The sequence below is a fragment of the Martes martes genome, assembly GCF_963455335.1.
Source record: "Martes martes genome assembly, chromosome: 13".
NCBI classification, from domain to species: domain Eukaryota; kingdom Metazoa; phylum Chordata; class Mammalia; order Carnivora; family Mustelidae; genus Martes; species Martes martes.
Genome location: NC_137901.1, coordinates 7,603,278 through 7,617,776, shown reverse-complemented (window position 1 = coordinate 7,617,776; position 14,499 = coordinate 7,603,278). Strand labels below are relative to the sequence as shown.

The 14,499-nt window shown below is 39.0% G+C and overlaps 1 long non-coding RNA gene across 1 annotated transcript in view; it reads left to right on the top strand.

Moving 5' to 3' along the window:
- The window catches only part of LOC308354659, a 43,975-nt gene extending 29,738 nt beyond the window's left edge, over positions 1 to 14,237 (top strand). Inside the window, exons 2-3 of the long non-coding RNA XR_013967888.1 lie at positions 65 to 193; positions 13,593 to 14,237. This is a non-coding gene — a long non-coding RNA (uncharacterized lncRNA). The remainder of the gene's footprint in view (positions 1 to 64; positions 194 to 13,592) is intronic.
- The last annotated feature ends 262 nt before the right edge of the window (positions 14,238 to 14,499 follow it).

The window sequence follows — 14,499 nt, the reverse complement described above, 5'->3', positions numbered from 1 at the left end:
CATCAGAGTCACTGCTAAATTGTAGATTTGTCATTTACAACTATTCGTTTTTGCCTTGTTTCAGACTCAAATCCTGAGCGGACCCGGCGTCCCTCTGACATGCTGATCATGTTGGCTGTATGTCTGGAACTGTACGTTTGCCTCCTTTATCTGGATTGGATTTCTGCTCAGACCTGATAACCAGACTGACCAGGTAGGTGAAGGAATTTGAATTTCATGTAAATGGGATGAAAAGCCACTGTCTGATTTTAAACAGGGAACCTGACCCTGAGTAGTAGCTGATTCCCCACCTGGCTGCTTGCAGTCACTTACCTGCCCAGTCCCTCTGGGCCTTGGGGTTTGTGACTCCTGGGATCAGAAGAAGCAGGGCTGGGAAGTCAACCCGGAGTCAAATACAAGCTCCGTAGCACGCCAGCGGCCAGTAAGGGGCAAAACCACTTAATGTCTTTCAGCCACAATCCCATTTGAGTCAGGTGGCAATGGGAAGGAAGTATAGGCAGAGGAGACCAAACCACAGACTCTTCCATTCCCGGGGCCCATAAAAAGCAAGTGGGAGAAAACGTTGAAAGAGAAAGGTAAAACCTATCTGCAATGGTCAAAAAGAGCATGACCTCGTGACAAAAGGTGGCAGTGTAGTTAATAAGCAAATCCTGGTGAAACTCTCACCAAACTCATCGAGAGTCAGTAGAGGTCTCGTGGATATCTCTCAAATACGGAGAAATACGTTTTAGGGATATCTTTGTTTTTCTTCTGCTGCTGCACGTTGGGGGAGGAGGCGCGGGGGCGGGGACTGCTGGGAGGATTTAATATAATAATGAAATGGTAGAGGGGAGGCCAGGGCCTGGCTCCTTGTCAGAAGCAGAGGCTTAAGGGTGTAGTGTTGGCTTGGGAACCACCTGAATTCTGGGCTCATCTTCCCAAAGGCACGGCGTACGTCCCACTTCTCTCTCTGGGGTCAAGGAACAGTTAGGTAGGGCAGTTAGCAAAGTCTGAAAAGTGAGAGTAAAACTCTGTAGATTCAGTTTGTAAACCAGTCCATTTGGCCATCTTAAAGAACTCCGACTCATTAGGAAACAAAATGGAATTGGGATAAAAATCTCTTTGAAGGGTGTGTTCAATAAATGAATGAAGGCATAGCACCGTTCCTACTTGACTGCCTAGAGCCATTTTCAACGACTGAGCTTTCATTAGAATAAGCAAGAAATTATTTTTTATTCATTACAGCTTTATTAATTACGTCTACAACAGAAGCATCCCTAGTCAGTGGTAAGATTTTATTACAAGGGAAGAGTGACAGTGGTACTGCATACTTTCCAAAGGTGTGTCTTTGTTAGTAAAAACTAGCTAGGGTGTGGTAGAGCTCTCAGTCCGTGTGAAGTTACAGGCTTATAAAAACAAATGCATTAGAGTACGCTTCATTCACAAACAATGGAAAACCCACAAATTCGTGCATTACTTACTCTGATGTTCAGATATGAGCCAGAAACAAACAAAAAAAATAGTCTTATTGAGAATTTTGAAGGAATTCTTTTTTAAAAGACTTTATTTTTTTCTGTTTAACAATGGTTTATTTCTTTACATAAATTTGTAGAGCATTGCAAAGCAAAACATTGGCTAGGCTTGAAGGAATATGGAATTCCAAGTAATACAATTGCTGGACTTGTGCGAAGACCAGTAATTAACAGTGAATATCAACAAATGACATTGTTTGCTTGGTTGGACACACAGGAAAACTTAATGTACTCTGGCCCAGAGTTGTAAGAAATTTACCTTTCCCATATTCAGAAACAAAAGACGTACCCTTGATTTAACCGTGGTTACAAATAAAATACTTAGTGCCTTTTTTTTGTTTGTTTACTCAAAAATATTTTTCTCAAAATGTCATTACAATGGTGCATAAGGCAAAGTCCACAGCATAGTATTCACACCCTTTTACCCGAGCAAAGAATTTAAAAAAAAAAAAAAAAAAGACTATCACAGGAATTTCTGACAATGTTTTGGGAAAAAAAATGGGACATTTTTTGAGTAGCAATGGAATGTTTTTTTAGTGGGTGGAAACAGTAACAGCAGACACTCAGAAACATAATACTTTATTTCTTTTATTTAATGGAAAAATACTTTTCAAATGTACTGCAGTTTATCTATAGAAAAAAATCAGTTTGTAGAAAAGTGAAGTTATTCGCTAGGTTTCAGAATCATAAAATTCAGACAAAAACTTAAGCAATTTTATTTACATGGAGAATTTATTTAAAGCTCTAACGTAAAAAAAATTTTAAAAAAATCATTGTGTTGAAGTGTTGAAGTCAGACAGTTAGGGTTTTTCTTTGTTTTTACAAATATTCTGATATAGATAGGGAATTATAGAGACCCCAAAACCCCGATTTATATCAGTGGTTTTCCATGTATGTCTTTTCAGTGTGGGAAAACATTGAAAACAGAATCAGTTACTCAGCTGAAAGCAGTAAGGCATCATATTCTGTACTGAATTGCTTAGGGACAACAGATAGATTACTGATATGATGATCAATGTCTATCAAATATCCATGGCACTTTATAAAAAAAAAACACTAAGACATTTTTATGCCAAAAGTGCATTCAATGAAAATAAAAACACCCACATGAATTCCTAGTTTGCCATTTCCTTTTTGCAGCACCCGCCTTACCATTAGGTCACACTGGAAGACTGCTAACAGAATTCTTCTCATCAGGCCATGTAACCTTTGCTATAATTGGTGTCACAGCCAATGGTCCAATATTCCGATGAGAGTGGAACACAGAAATCAGATAATGGTGAGTGGTTCCGAGGCTGGCTGGACATGAAAACTACCTTGAGAGCTATTTTTGAAAATCATTATAAAGCCAAGAAAAGTATAGAATTGTAAGAATTAAAAATAAGTCCCCGTCTCTTGCCTCCTCCCGCCAAACCATTTCCTAGAGATAGGCACTGTCAACAGCCCAATGCACATCTTTCCAGACATCGTGTGCGCCTATAGAAGCATGTAGGAGGTATGTGGAAATAGAATGTTTCCACTCTCATTTTTAGATAACTCTAATGTTATTATGCAGATCACTGTTCTGCAACTCTTTTTTTAAACATTTATTTCCTCACTTAATCTGAGGCAGAGACTAGAGGTTTATTCAGTAAAGACACTGAGGGGTTCCAGACCACAGATTTCTAATAGAGCCAAAGCATGTCAGGCAGAGTCAGATGGCACCCTCTTCTTTGCACGGGAAAGAGGAGGGTAAGTGAGAGTCTTTTGCTGGGTGACTACCCAGCAGTAGATTTGCTGGACAACATCGTATTTCTATTTTTTAATTTGTTTGAGGAAACTCCCTATTTTTTCCAGTTGCACCAGTAGACATTCCCACCAGCAATGCCTGAGGCTCCCTTTCCTTCACATCCTCACCAACGCTTGTTATTTCTTGTCTTTTTGATACTAGCTGGTAAATACAACATGGTTTTTACACAATGAAAAGTCAGAAAGATGTAACTGATGATCTCAACAGCAAGAATAAAAGTCGGGAGTTTCCTTAGTCTACTAATACGGTTATTCGAGGTTGGTTTTTTTTTTAAAGATTTTATTTATTTGTTTGAGAGAGAGAGAGAGAATGAGAGAGGATGAGAAGAGAGAGGTCAGAGGGAGAAGCAGACTCCCTGCTGAGCAGGGAGCCTGATGTGGGGCTCGATCCTGAGACTCTAGGATCATGACCTGAGCCAAAGGCAGTTGCTTAACCAACTGAGCCACCCAGACGCCCCTATTTGAGGTTATATAGAGACAAGGCTGTTTATATTTTATAGATGAAGATATCTGGTAAAACTCAACTAATTTGAATAATCACTTTCACAGTTAGCAAAAACATATTTAAAAACAAGCTCGCAGTAATAAAAGAAAGCTTTGTTAACAACAGAGAATTGTGTAGTTGTTTTCACTTCGTACGTAGTTGTTTAAGTGTATATATTCAGGGTTGCCAGACTTAGCAAACAAGAAGGCAGAGCACACGCTTAAATTTGAATTTCAGATAAACAAATGAATATTTATAGTATAAATGTGTCTGAAATATTGTATATGTTCTTACATATTGAATTAATATTTCGTGTTTTCCTGGAATTCACATGCACCGGTGCCTACTATATTTTATCTTGCAACCTGGTTGCAAGCCTCCTGGTAAAATCAGTGAACATCCAAGCAATGCCTACTTTCCACTTTAATGCATTTAGGAAAATCACATCAGAGAACTGTAAAATAAAGATCATTTAAATCTTACTAAATGTAAGCTTCTCCTTAAACAGAGATCCCCATTTGTATTGTCAGATAGCACTGTACGCTGGTCAATTAAAATGCAAATTGAGGCTATTTTTCCTTGATGAACATACTTCAGAGATGAATAAAACTCATGAATAACTGATTAATGGTGAAAAATGATATATGGGTTTTAATGGCACTGTTAGATAAGTTAATCAGTGAAATTGGAAACAGGAAAAGGAACAAATGGCTGTGTAATTATAAGATGCTCTATGGATTATACAACAGCAAGACATCTCCTTAAGGGAATTCGGTACACAGGACTATTTCGAGGAAGTAGTGGGGCACGCATAATCACATTACATGCTTCCTTCTCTACCTAACCAGCAATTTTGTCCAGCTGGAATCTAGTTAAATACATTTCAAAGTCTCCCTTGAGGAAAAAGAAAAGCCACAAAAAGGGAGAGGGGGACTAGTTTCCGCTTTTGCTTTAGAAATTTGGAGAGAGAGTGTAGAGTGTGTGTGTGTGCCTGTCAATGTAGGAATAACCAATGGGGAGAGAAGGAGGCAGGGGTGGGGGGGGGGATGAAATAAACCTCTTTATTTTCCCCTGTACTTCTCCCACAATGGACCCCTCGAGACAAAGGACTGATGCTGTCTATGGCCTAAGGATGGCTTCAAGCATAAAACCAAGAAATTCTAAAATATGGACAGCTAGCACTTATAACTGAGATGTCAGAGTTGCGGGAGGTATAGCTTTTAGGGAGCAAGTCATTTGGTACTTAAAAAAATTACGGATGTAGGGGCACCTGGGTGGCTCAGTTGGTTAAGTGACTGCCTTCGGCTCAGGTCATGATCCTGGAGTCCTGGGATCGAGTCCCATATCGGGATCCCTGCTTGGCGGGGAGTCTGCTTCTCCCTCTGACCCTTCCCCTTCTCATGCTCTCTCTCTGTCACTCTCATTCTCTCTCTCTCTCTCAAATAAATAAGTAAAATCTTTAAAAAAAAAAAAAAAATTACGGATGTATCTTGACTATAAACAGTGTGTGCAAGAATCATCCCAAGATGTTTCCATGCATCCATTTGTGAAATGCACCTGTTCTTGTGGCTTTTCAATATTGTCTCCTAATCACCTCCCCCTTCACTCTGACATCCTGGCCTCAGATGTGGCCGGCAGGGGGCCTGTCCTGTCCCAGGCATACGTCCCACACCTTTCTTCCTCTTTTTTTTTTTTTTTTAATTAACATATAATGTATTATTAGCCCCAGGGGTACAGGTCTGTGAATCGTCAGGCTTACACACTTCACAGCACTCACCATAGCACATATCTCCCCAGTGTCCATAACCCAACCACCCTCTCTCCCCACCCACCTCCCCCCAGCAACCCTCAGTTTCTTTTGTGAGATTAAGAGTCTCTTATGGTTTTTCTCCCTCCCGATCCCATCTTGTTTCATTTTTTCCTTCCCTAACCCCCAAGTCCCCCACTTTGCCTCTTAAATTCTCCATATCAGAGAGATCATATGATAATTGAATCATAAAAAAATCAGTCTTTCTCTGATTGACTTATTTCGCTCAGCATAATACCCTATACTTCCATCCATGTCATTGCAATAGCAAGATTTCATTTCTTTTGATGGCTGCATAGTATTCCATTGTATAGATACACCACATCTTCTTTATCCATTCATCTGTTGATGGACATCTAGGTTCTTTCCATAGTTTGGCTATTGTGGACATTGCTGCTGTAAACATTCGGGTGCACATGTCCCTTCAGATCACTGCATTTGTATCTTTAAGGTAAATATCCAGTAGTACGATTGCTGGGTCGTAGGGTAGCTCTAGTTCCAACTTTTTGAGGAACCTCCATGCTGTTTTCCAAAGTGGCTGCACCAGCTTGCATTCCCGCCAACAGTGTAGGAGGGTTCCCCTTTCTCCGCATCCTCGCCAGCATCTGTTGTTTCCTGACTTGTTAATTTTAGCCATTCTGACTGCCACACCTTCCTTCTAATTGAGAACCAAGGGCTGGCCCTCATTCCTGGTTTTTCACTCTTCTCTGTATGAATTGATTTGGTTCTGGCCTGTAGCTCTATGAGACTCAAGAGAATTAGATGAAAGTTTTGTTCTAAGTAAAAATTAGAACATAACAGTCTGTCTCCTAATTTTGACATATTGGTCATCAGTTTCCAAGTTGGGGAGATAATCTTACATTTAAAAGTCATGTGTTTATGGGGCACCTAAGTGGCTCAGTCAGTTAAGTTGATTAAGCCTCCTGGTTTCGGCTCAGGTCATGATCTCAGGGTCGTGGGATAGAGCCCCGCATCCCTGCATCCGGCTCTGAGCTCAGCGTGGAGTCTGCTTGAGATTGTCTCTCCCTCTTCCTCTGCCCCTCCTCCTGCTCGTGCTTGCTCACTTGTTCTCTCTCTCTCTCAAATTAATAAATAAAATCTTTTTAAAAAATAATACGAAGTTCGTGGGTTTATGTAAATAAAATCCATTTTCTTCCCATCAACAGAAAAAAAGGATTAAAATTTGAAGACAAGCCAAAATACAGAAAAAGCAAAACTCTCTGAGTGGTGAGGAACTGTAACGAAATCATGGGTGACTGGGCTGTGATTACGATTTATCACACTTGGTTCTAAAACTCAAGCGAGAGTGAAGTCGGACTTACGTAATACATGCCACGTAACTGATATGCTCCCCCCCATGACGTTGTCCTTTTTTGTCAGCACAAGAAGAATCTGTCTTATTAAAATTGTCTTACCGAAATTCTTTTTACTTAAGATCAACTTCTATGACCATAGTTTCTCTAACATAATCCCACTGGAAGGAGAGGCAACCGGGGCTGATCAGTAGGGGCATGACTGATTCACTGTTGCCCAAGAGAAGACCAAGAACAGGCACCAACACTTCCCAGTTCTCCTCTGAGAGCTCAGATTTTGTATTTCATATGCATGATTTTCTCTTCGTTTTGCTTAAAAAATCATTTCTAAAACCATTTGCTCATTTTTTCACACCAACGCTGTATTCCTCAGAATCTCTCTCTCACCTTTACACATTGTTTTACTATTGCCCGTTGCACATAAATCATTTCTTCTCTCCATTGCCTTCCAATACAATTCCTTGAAGCTCATTATTCAATGAAGGGGGGCTGCATTTTTTAACACCGGGCACTTTAATATTGACTTGAAGTAATTAATCTTTTTTTTTCTCCTAGTGAACAAAATTGGATGTATCTAACACAGAATTTACGTGGAACTTTCAAATGGGAGTAGACCATAAAAACTGTATTTAACCTGGAATCCTGAGTTCAATAACAGCCCCTTTCCAACCCTCTCATTCGCTTCCCATGATTTTTATTAATTTTTCAACTATTGTTAACGTTTTAAAACATAAATTTGAAAGAATAATATGATGGACAACCACACTGCACACACTGTCACATTTTAGTTCAATTTCAGTGTGCAGCTCCAAAAAAGATACACTCCTGTACAATCACGATACCATTATCATACCCAGGAAAATTAATAATAACTTAATACCCAGTCTATTTTCAACTTTCCCCAATTTTCTGCAAGTGTTTTTTATAGCTGGTTTTATTTTAGTTTGTGTTTTCAAATGAAATGTATTATTTGTGCTACTTGACAGTGATGTGCCGATCTTGAATGTGAATATGGAAACATAGATTCCGTTTTATTTAAGTGGAAAGGCTTGGTGAGATTCCATTTACATATTTCTGGCTATTTTGTAGGTGATGGGTGTACTTCGTATCGCGTCCCACCAAGAAGTACATAATGTTAGATCATTCTAAGACATTTCACATAAGGCAGAGACAGCCAGATCATTCCACTGTGGGTCCTTTTAAACTTTGTGATTAGGAAGTACAGTGAGTCATTTGTAACTTAGAAAATGTTCTCCTAAAAATCATCAGCTATGCAAAATTACAAAATAAAAAACCACAGGGTTTATGAGGACCTGGGGTTAGAGGCACAAATCACAAATAATAAAAAAAAAGAAACCCAGTGAAAATGGCAGGAAATCAGTTTTACACATGCTAAATGGATAAGAAATACATAAACACTATAGAAATATGGCATTTTCTCCCCAAAAGCCTGCAGTTTGCATGTGGGTGTCAGGAAGATGGGTCTGGTAAATGAGGTCATGCATAAGCAAGTGTTACGCCCAATTTGAGTTATGTTCAAACTGTTCCCTAATACATCAGTCACGTTGGAACTAAACTGTGGCTTCAAAACAAACATTATAGCAGGAGGCAGCCTGTGCATCGACACTTTGCATGTGAATCTCCTGATTCCCGCCAATCCTGCTATCCTGGCTGCAGCATCCAGCAGTCATTCCCGCCTGACTCAGTGATGTCAGTAGCAGTTGCAATGCAGTGATTTTCAAACTCCATCAGTCCTCTACATTGATAAGCTCACAATCTATGCAAGAGCTTTTCCACATCTCTACAGGGGGCGATCTGTGTTACCTCTTTGCACTACATATGAGTCTAATCCTTCTTTTCCTGTCTATCCTTCCAGTGTTTTAAAACCATGATTTTAGATTTTCTCAGTCTTCCTGTGTCCCAGTTAAACACCTCCCATTTCTTTATTTCTCGTATCACATGCTTTGAAACTCCTGTACTGTTCTGGTCACTCTCTCTTGAATAAGCTCCAGTTTGCATCCAGAAAATACAATTTTCCAAGTGAGGTCTTACTGAGTGGATGGAGACAATTGCCTTCTTCACTCTGGATGTTATGGTGCTAGTAATGCAGCTGAAGGTCGGCATAACTTTGCTAAGGTGACATCTTGCTGTTGGCTCATATTTTCACTAAAATTGCTGAGCTAAATATCCTCCAACCACACTTGTCCGATTTTATTTTTTAAACTAGGACCAAGAACTTACTGTGTTCAGTGCCATTTTAGTAAATTCAATCCAATTGCCCAAATGTTCTGTTCAGTTTTATATACTAGCTACTAATCTAAGGGGCTTTATGTTTTTATCCAAGTCATTAACAAATTTGATCAGCAAAGGACTAAGGACAAAGCTTGCCCTTGATTACGATCATCTGACATTTCTTGATCATAATCATTCATCCAGAGTTCAATCTATCAAACCACCCTTGCCTCAAGCTAACATTTTTCTACCAAATCTTCAAAGATATCACATGAGGACCTTGTCAAATGCTTTGCTGAAGTCCAGATACTCGGGTCTGCAGTGGGGCCCTTAATGACCCGTTTAGTCACACTTTTTAAGAAAGAAATAAGGTTAGTGTGACATCACTTGTCATTAGTGAAACCATGCCTTAGCCTCATGATGCTGGTTCCCTTTCCAAGAGGTTCATAAACTACTGAATATCAAGCAACTCATTCATCAAAGTAACAAAAGAAGCTGTTTTTAAAAAGTAAACATGGAGTACATTTAGGGAGAATTATCTTGAAATTCAGATAAAGTACAAAGTTGTAATGCTTGTTTCTTTAAAATTCTTAAACTTTCTAGTGTGCTTTCTGACCATGAATTAGTATTGTAGAAGCATGAAAATATGATACATGGCAATAAGTGATTAATTTTAAAAGGAAGCCTTTCATATTTTATGCACATTTAGTGCATAATACAGTGCATATTTTGATGCACTGTTATAAGTTTAATTTTTATATATTTTTAATAAGTCATTATTTTCAAGGCTTTCCAATATTCTAAAGGAAAAAAAATGTTGAAGTTAGTCCTGTTCTTGAAACCTGCTTTTAAAATTTTAACATCATTACCTTGTAACACTGGCCGTGCAGCCGCATCAAATAGCATTCCCACATTAAGAGCTTTATGTGAGGGCACCTGGGTGGCTCAGTTGGTTAAGCGACTGCCTTCAGCTCAGGTCATGATCCCAGAGTCCTGGGATCGAGTCCCGCATGAGGCTCCCTGCTCCACGGGGAGTCTGCTTCTCCCCTCTCATGTTCTTTCTCACTGTCTCTCTTTCAAATAAATAAAATAAAATCTTTAAAAAAAAAAAAAAGAGCTTTATGTGATGTTTGATAGGTCTATAAATCCATGCAGAGAGAGAAGGAATCAGTGAACAGGGTCCAACCAAAGGGATCAATCAGTAATTTCGTGACAGACAATCCTGAAAATAAATTGGTGTGTGTTAAAAGTTTAGCATTGCAATGGTATTCTGGAGTGAAAACTCACGCAGTAAAATTGACATAATATTACTTCATAAACTTTAAACACCAGTGAGAAGTCCAATGACTGTTTTTGTACAGACTTAGAACACTAAGCTGGCAATAAATTTTCCTAAACCTAGAACAACACCATCACTGTCTTTGAATTCAAGTAGGAAAATCACTTAGTGCCACACCCACAATTTCTCTTGTGTTAGCGCTGCTGAAAACCAAGAGTGAGGTGTAAGGTTGAAATTGTAGAGACATACAAATATACTCGAACTGATGCACTTAAGTGTCTGTTCTGTTTGTTTTAAGATATTAAGACAGTTAAAGAGCTAATGTGCATGCTTTAGCTATCGGGGATTGAAAGTGGATATACAGATAATTTTAACTTTATATTAAAATTGGACTCCAATGCTAGGCATCTAATCCAAGAAAATGAATATGTTTAATAGTATCACAATATGTGAAAGATTCATTTCAGTGTTAAAAAAAAAAAAAACAAAACAAAAAACTGGAACTCCTGGGTGACTCATTTGGTTAAGCAATGGACTCTTGATTTGGGCTTAGGTCGCCATCTCAGGGTTGTGAGATCGAGCCCTGGGACAGGCTCTAGGCTGGTCACAGAGTCTGCTAAAGACTCCCCCTCCCTCTCCCTCTGCCTCCATCACCCCCCCAAAATAAATAAATAAATGTTTTCTAAAAATAGAAAATACTGAAGTCCATTTCAAATGGAATAGGAAAATAATCCTAGTTATTAAAAGGATAATTTAATTACTTTCTTTTCCTGAAGAGATAATTAGCATTTTGCCTTTAATTAATTTGAATTTCACTAGGAATTCCAGATCTAAGTATTACTTGGTAATTTTTAATTTTCATCTTCTCTTGAAATACTGATTTCTTTTCCTTGAAATATCCAATAATTGTCACATTAGGCAAGGAATAAAATTCATAAGATGAATGATTCCTTCATTTCTATCCACATTGAAAACAGAAATTCCAGTGATTTTTAAAAATCTTGGTAATCACTATGATCATTAACATTAGTGTTTATTAAGCTAGCCCATATTTTATGGAATTATGGAATACATCTCATACAAATGAAGTCAATTTGTTAAAATTAATCATAAAAATCATAATAAAATGAAGTCAATTGGTTAAAAGTACATCTTACTATGGAAGGTTCAAGGTCGCTTTCTTATGCACTTATTTATTTCTCTCCCTTTCTCTCACCCCATCTAAACAAATTCTGTTAATTACAAATTTAGCTCTGGCTCAGGAAATTACTGACCATGCTTTTCATCTGTTTGTAGTGAGCTCTCCAGGACTATAAAATTAGTAGGATAGAACATTGCCCTGTTTCTGTGCCAATTACTTTTAAAATAAACATCTTTGAACTAAAATGAGCATTGTGCCAATTTATGTATATGATTTAGAAAATGATTTTTAAAATTAGAAGAAAGTCTTGGCTTTCTTCTTAGTTTCTGGGGGCTTCATTTCTGTGATGGTCTAACATTACCCAATTCCATTATCTTCTTCAAATTGATGAGTTCCATTGTGGATGACATTTAATTAAATAAGAGAATGCATATCTTATTAATATGAATGTTCTTATTTATTTCTTAAGAGGGAGTTCGCATAGTAAAGAAAGTCACATTTTAATTGTTACATTAAATAATGTCTTTCGGGTTGGGGAATATAAAAAGCTTTTGAGGTATAACTGGCTTCCAAATACTGTGTTACACGCAGTTCATTTCACACACTGATGGATTAAAATTTGACCTTTTTTTCTCCTTTATTCCTTTCTGACATGAATGAAATGTCTTGTGATTCTTAGATATGTTGGTCATGTTTATCGTACTTATCTTTCCGAAAATATTTTTTTCTTTTCTGATATAAAAATATTCAAATATTTTACACAAATAAACACAAAATATTTTATGGACCCCAATAGCACGTGGTCCATAAAAGCAAAGATATTGGGGTGTGGAGACAGTGCTTGGGTTATGGACGTTGGGGAGTGTCTGTGCTATGGTGAGTGCTGTGAAATGTGTAAGCCTGACGATTCACAGACCTGTACCCCTGGGGCAAGTAATACATTATATGCTAATAAAAATAATAATAAAAAAGCAAAGGTATTCATAGGAAAGAAAATTCTGACATAATTTGTTCTGAATGTTATTACCTGATGCATTGTCACATTTTCTGTCTGAGATGAATATCAGACAATGAACATACTCTATGCATTAGAGTTGGAACTTTGAAGAATAAATTCCAAAAAGAGGAAGAAAATAAGAATGTAGCCACTTCTAAAATGTCAAAAAAAAAAAAAACTAATTAAGACCCTTTGTTTCACATGCACACACATGAAGGACGTATGTGACATAATAATGAGTTTCAAATATGTGGAAAAGATTCTATATGGAGAGAAGGAAACTTGTCTGTGTTTGCAATGAATGTCACAATCAGAAATGAGCTCCTGCGGAGGGATTTTCACTGGCCCAATGAAAGGTCTTTACCTTCCACTGATAAAATACTGGAATCACAGCAGGTTGCTTACTAGAAGTAGTTTAATAGAAGGATAGATAACACCAATTTTCTGACCAATTTAGACATTCATAAACTAAAGAGAAAGAGAGAGAGAGAGAATCGCGTTAATATGGATAAGCAAAATGCACAGGTCATTTAAAATTTATAAGTTAATGATTTTTTAAATATTTTCACAAAACCTGATAACGAACATAAAATGGCTTGAGAAATAACAAAAATAGCTAATTTGAATTTTATTTCAATTTCCAAATCTTAGCCTCTGTGAGGATGCTAATGGCCTCAAAGCAGGCATTCGGGTTGACATTAATTAGTTAATTATATCTCAGAGAGAATACCATTGCACAGTGTTATTTCTAAGATATTTTAGAAGGTAATGAGGCTCTGAAATTGTAGTTGAAATGGCGTTAATAAAGAAGAAAATAACAGGAAGTATTTTAACATGTAGGGGAGATAAAAGGGAAGCTGAATAGGGCAGATAAAAGAATGGTGGTATAAATATGTGGGGGGGTTAATAGAGACGCAAAACCACTATGTATATTCTTTGTTATAGAAACATGGGTGTATTGTATGGCTTGACCTTGCACAATCACGGGAGCTGGTTAGGCAGTCTCTGTCAGGTCTTTCTATCTGCTATGTGGTCTTCAGTCGCAGGGCCACAGGCAGGAAGGGAAGACCAGACCGGGAAAAGTGTCAGGGAATCTGCAAGTCGGGGGGCAGGAGCCGGAGCCCACAGAGACAGACCGGAACCTGCTAAGTGCCCATCGCTCTATACCGGTGCTGCCGTGTCCTTCAGGGGAAGCTGGCACTTTCCACCTTCAAGCTAAACACACACCTGGCCCAGGCATCAGAGCAGCACAGGGAGGGTGTGGAATAATGCCTGGACCAACAAGGCGAGCCGGCAGGAAAATGCAACCAAATGGGTGAGCTGCCCCAAAGCCTGTGCCTCTCCACTGATCTCCTGAGCATCGGAATAATCTACCGGCACTTCACTTCCCTTTTGCAGATGTCTCTGTGGCTCCCCCAACCTCCCCCCACCCCACCAACCAGAAATATACAGGGCCCAGAATCCTGAGAAATGTCCAGCCTCGCCAAGTGAGCGTATTGCCAGGCCAGCAGAGTATGCTCAGGGCTTATCCCGAAAATGGAACGACAGCCTGGTTCTGGAATGTGTGCTCCAATAAGACTCCTCCGAGCTCCAGACCTGAATTGCATCCATTTGCATGCTGTGCAAAAAAGAGGTGCTATAGCAGAGCGCTGGCAGAACAGAAGGCAGACCGAAAGGCTTTAACCAAAAAAAAAAAAAAAAAAAAAAAGCTTAAGAAAGAGACGGTGCATGGAGTGGTGAGCAGAGCTCAGAACTCACAAGGGACGATGACACCCAGGACCCAGTGGCCGCACAGAGCCATTGCCACCCACAGCTGCCCGGGCGAGGCGAGAGGAGGGAAGAGCCCCGGTGTGAGACGGAGGGGGCTAGAAGCCTCCCGCAAAACCTAGAGCCTGGAACCGCAGCGCCGCGAGGAGGGAGCAGGGAGCACGCAATCCCGGCCGCGCA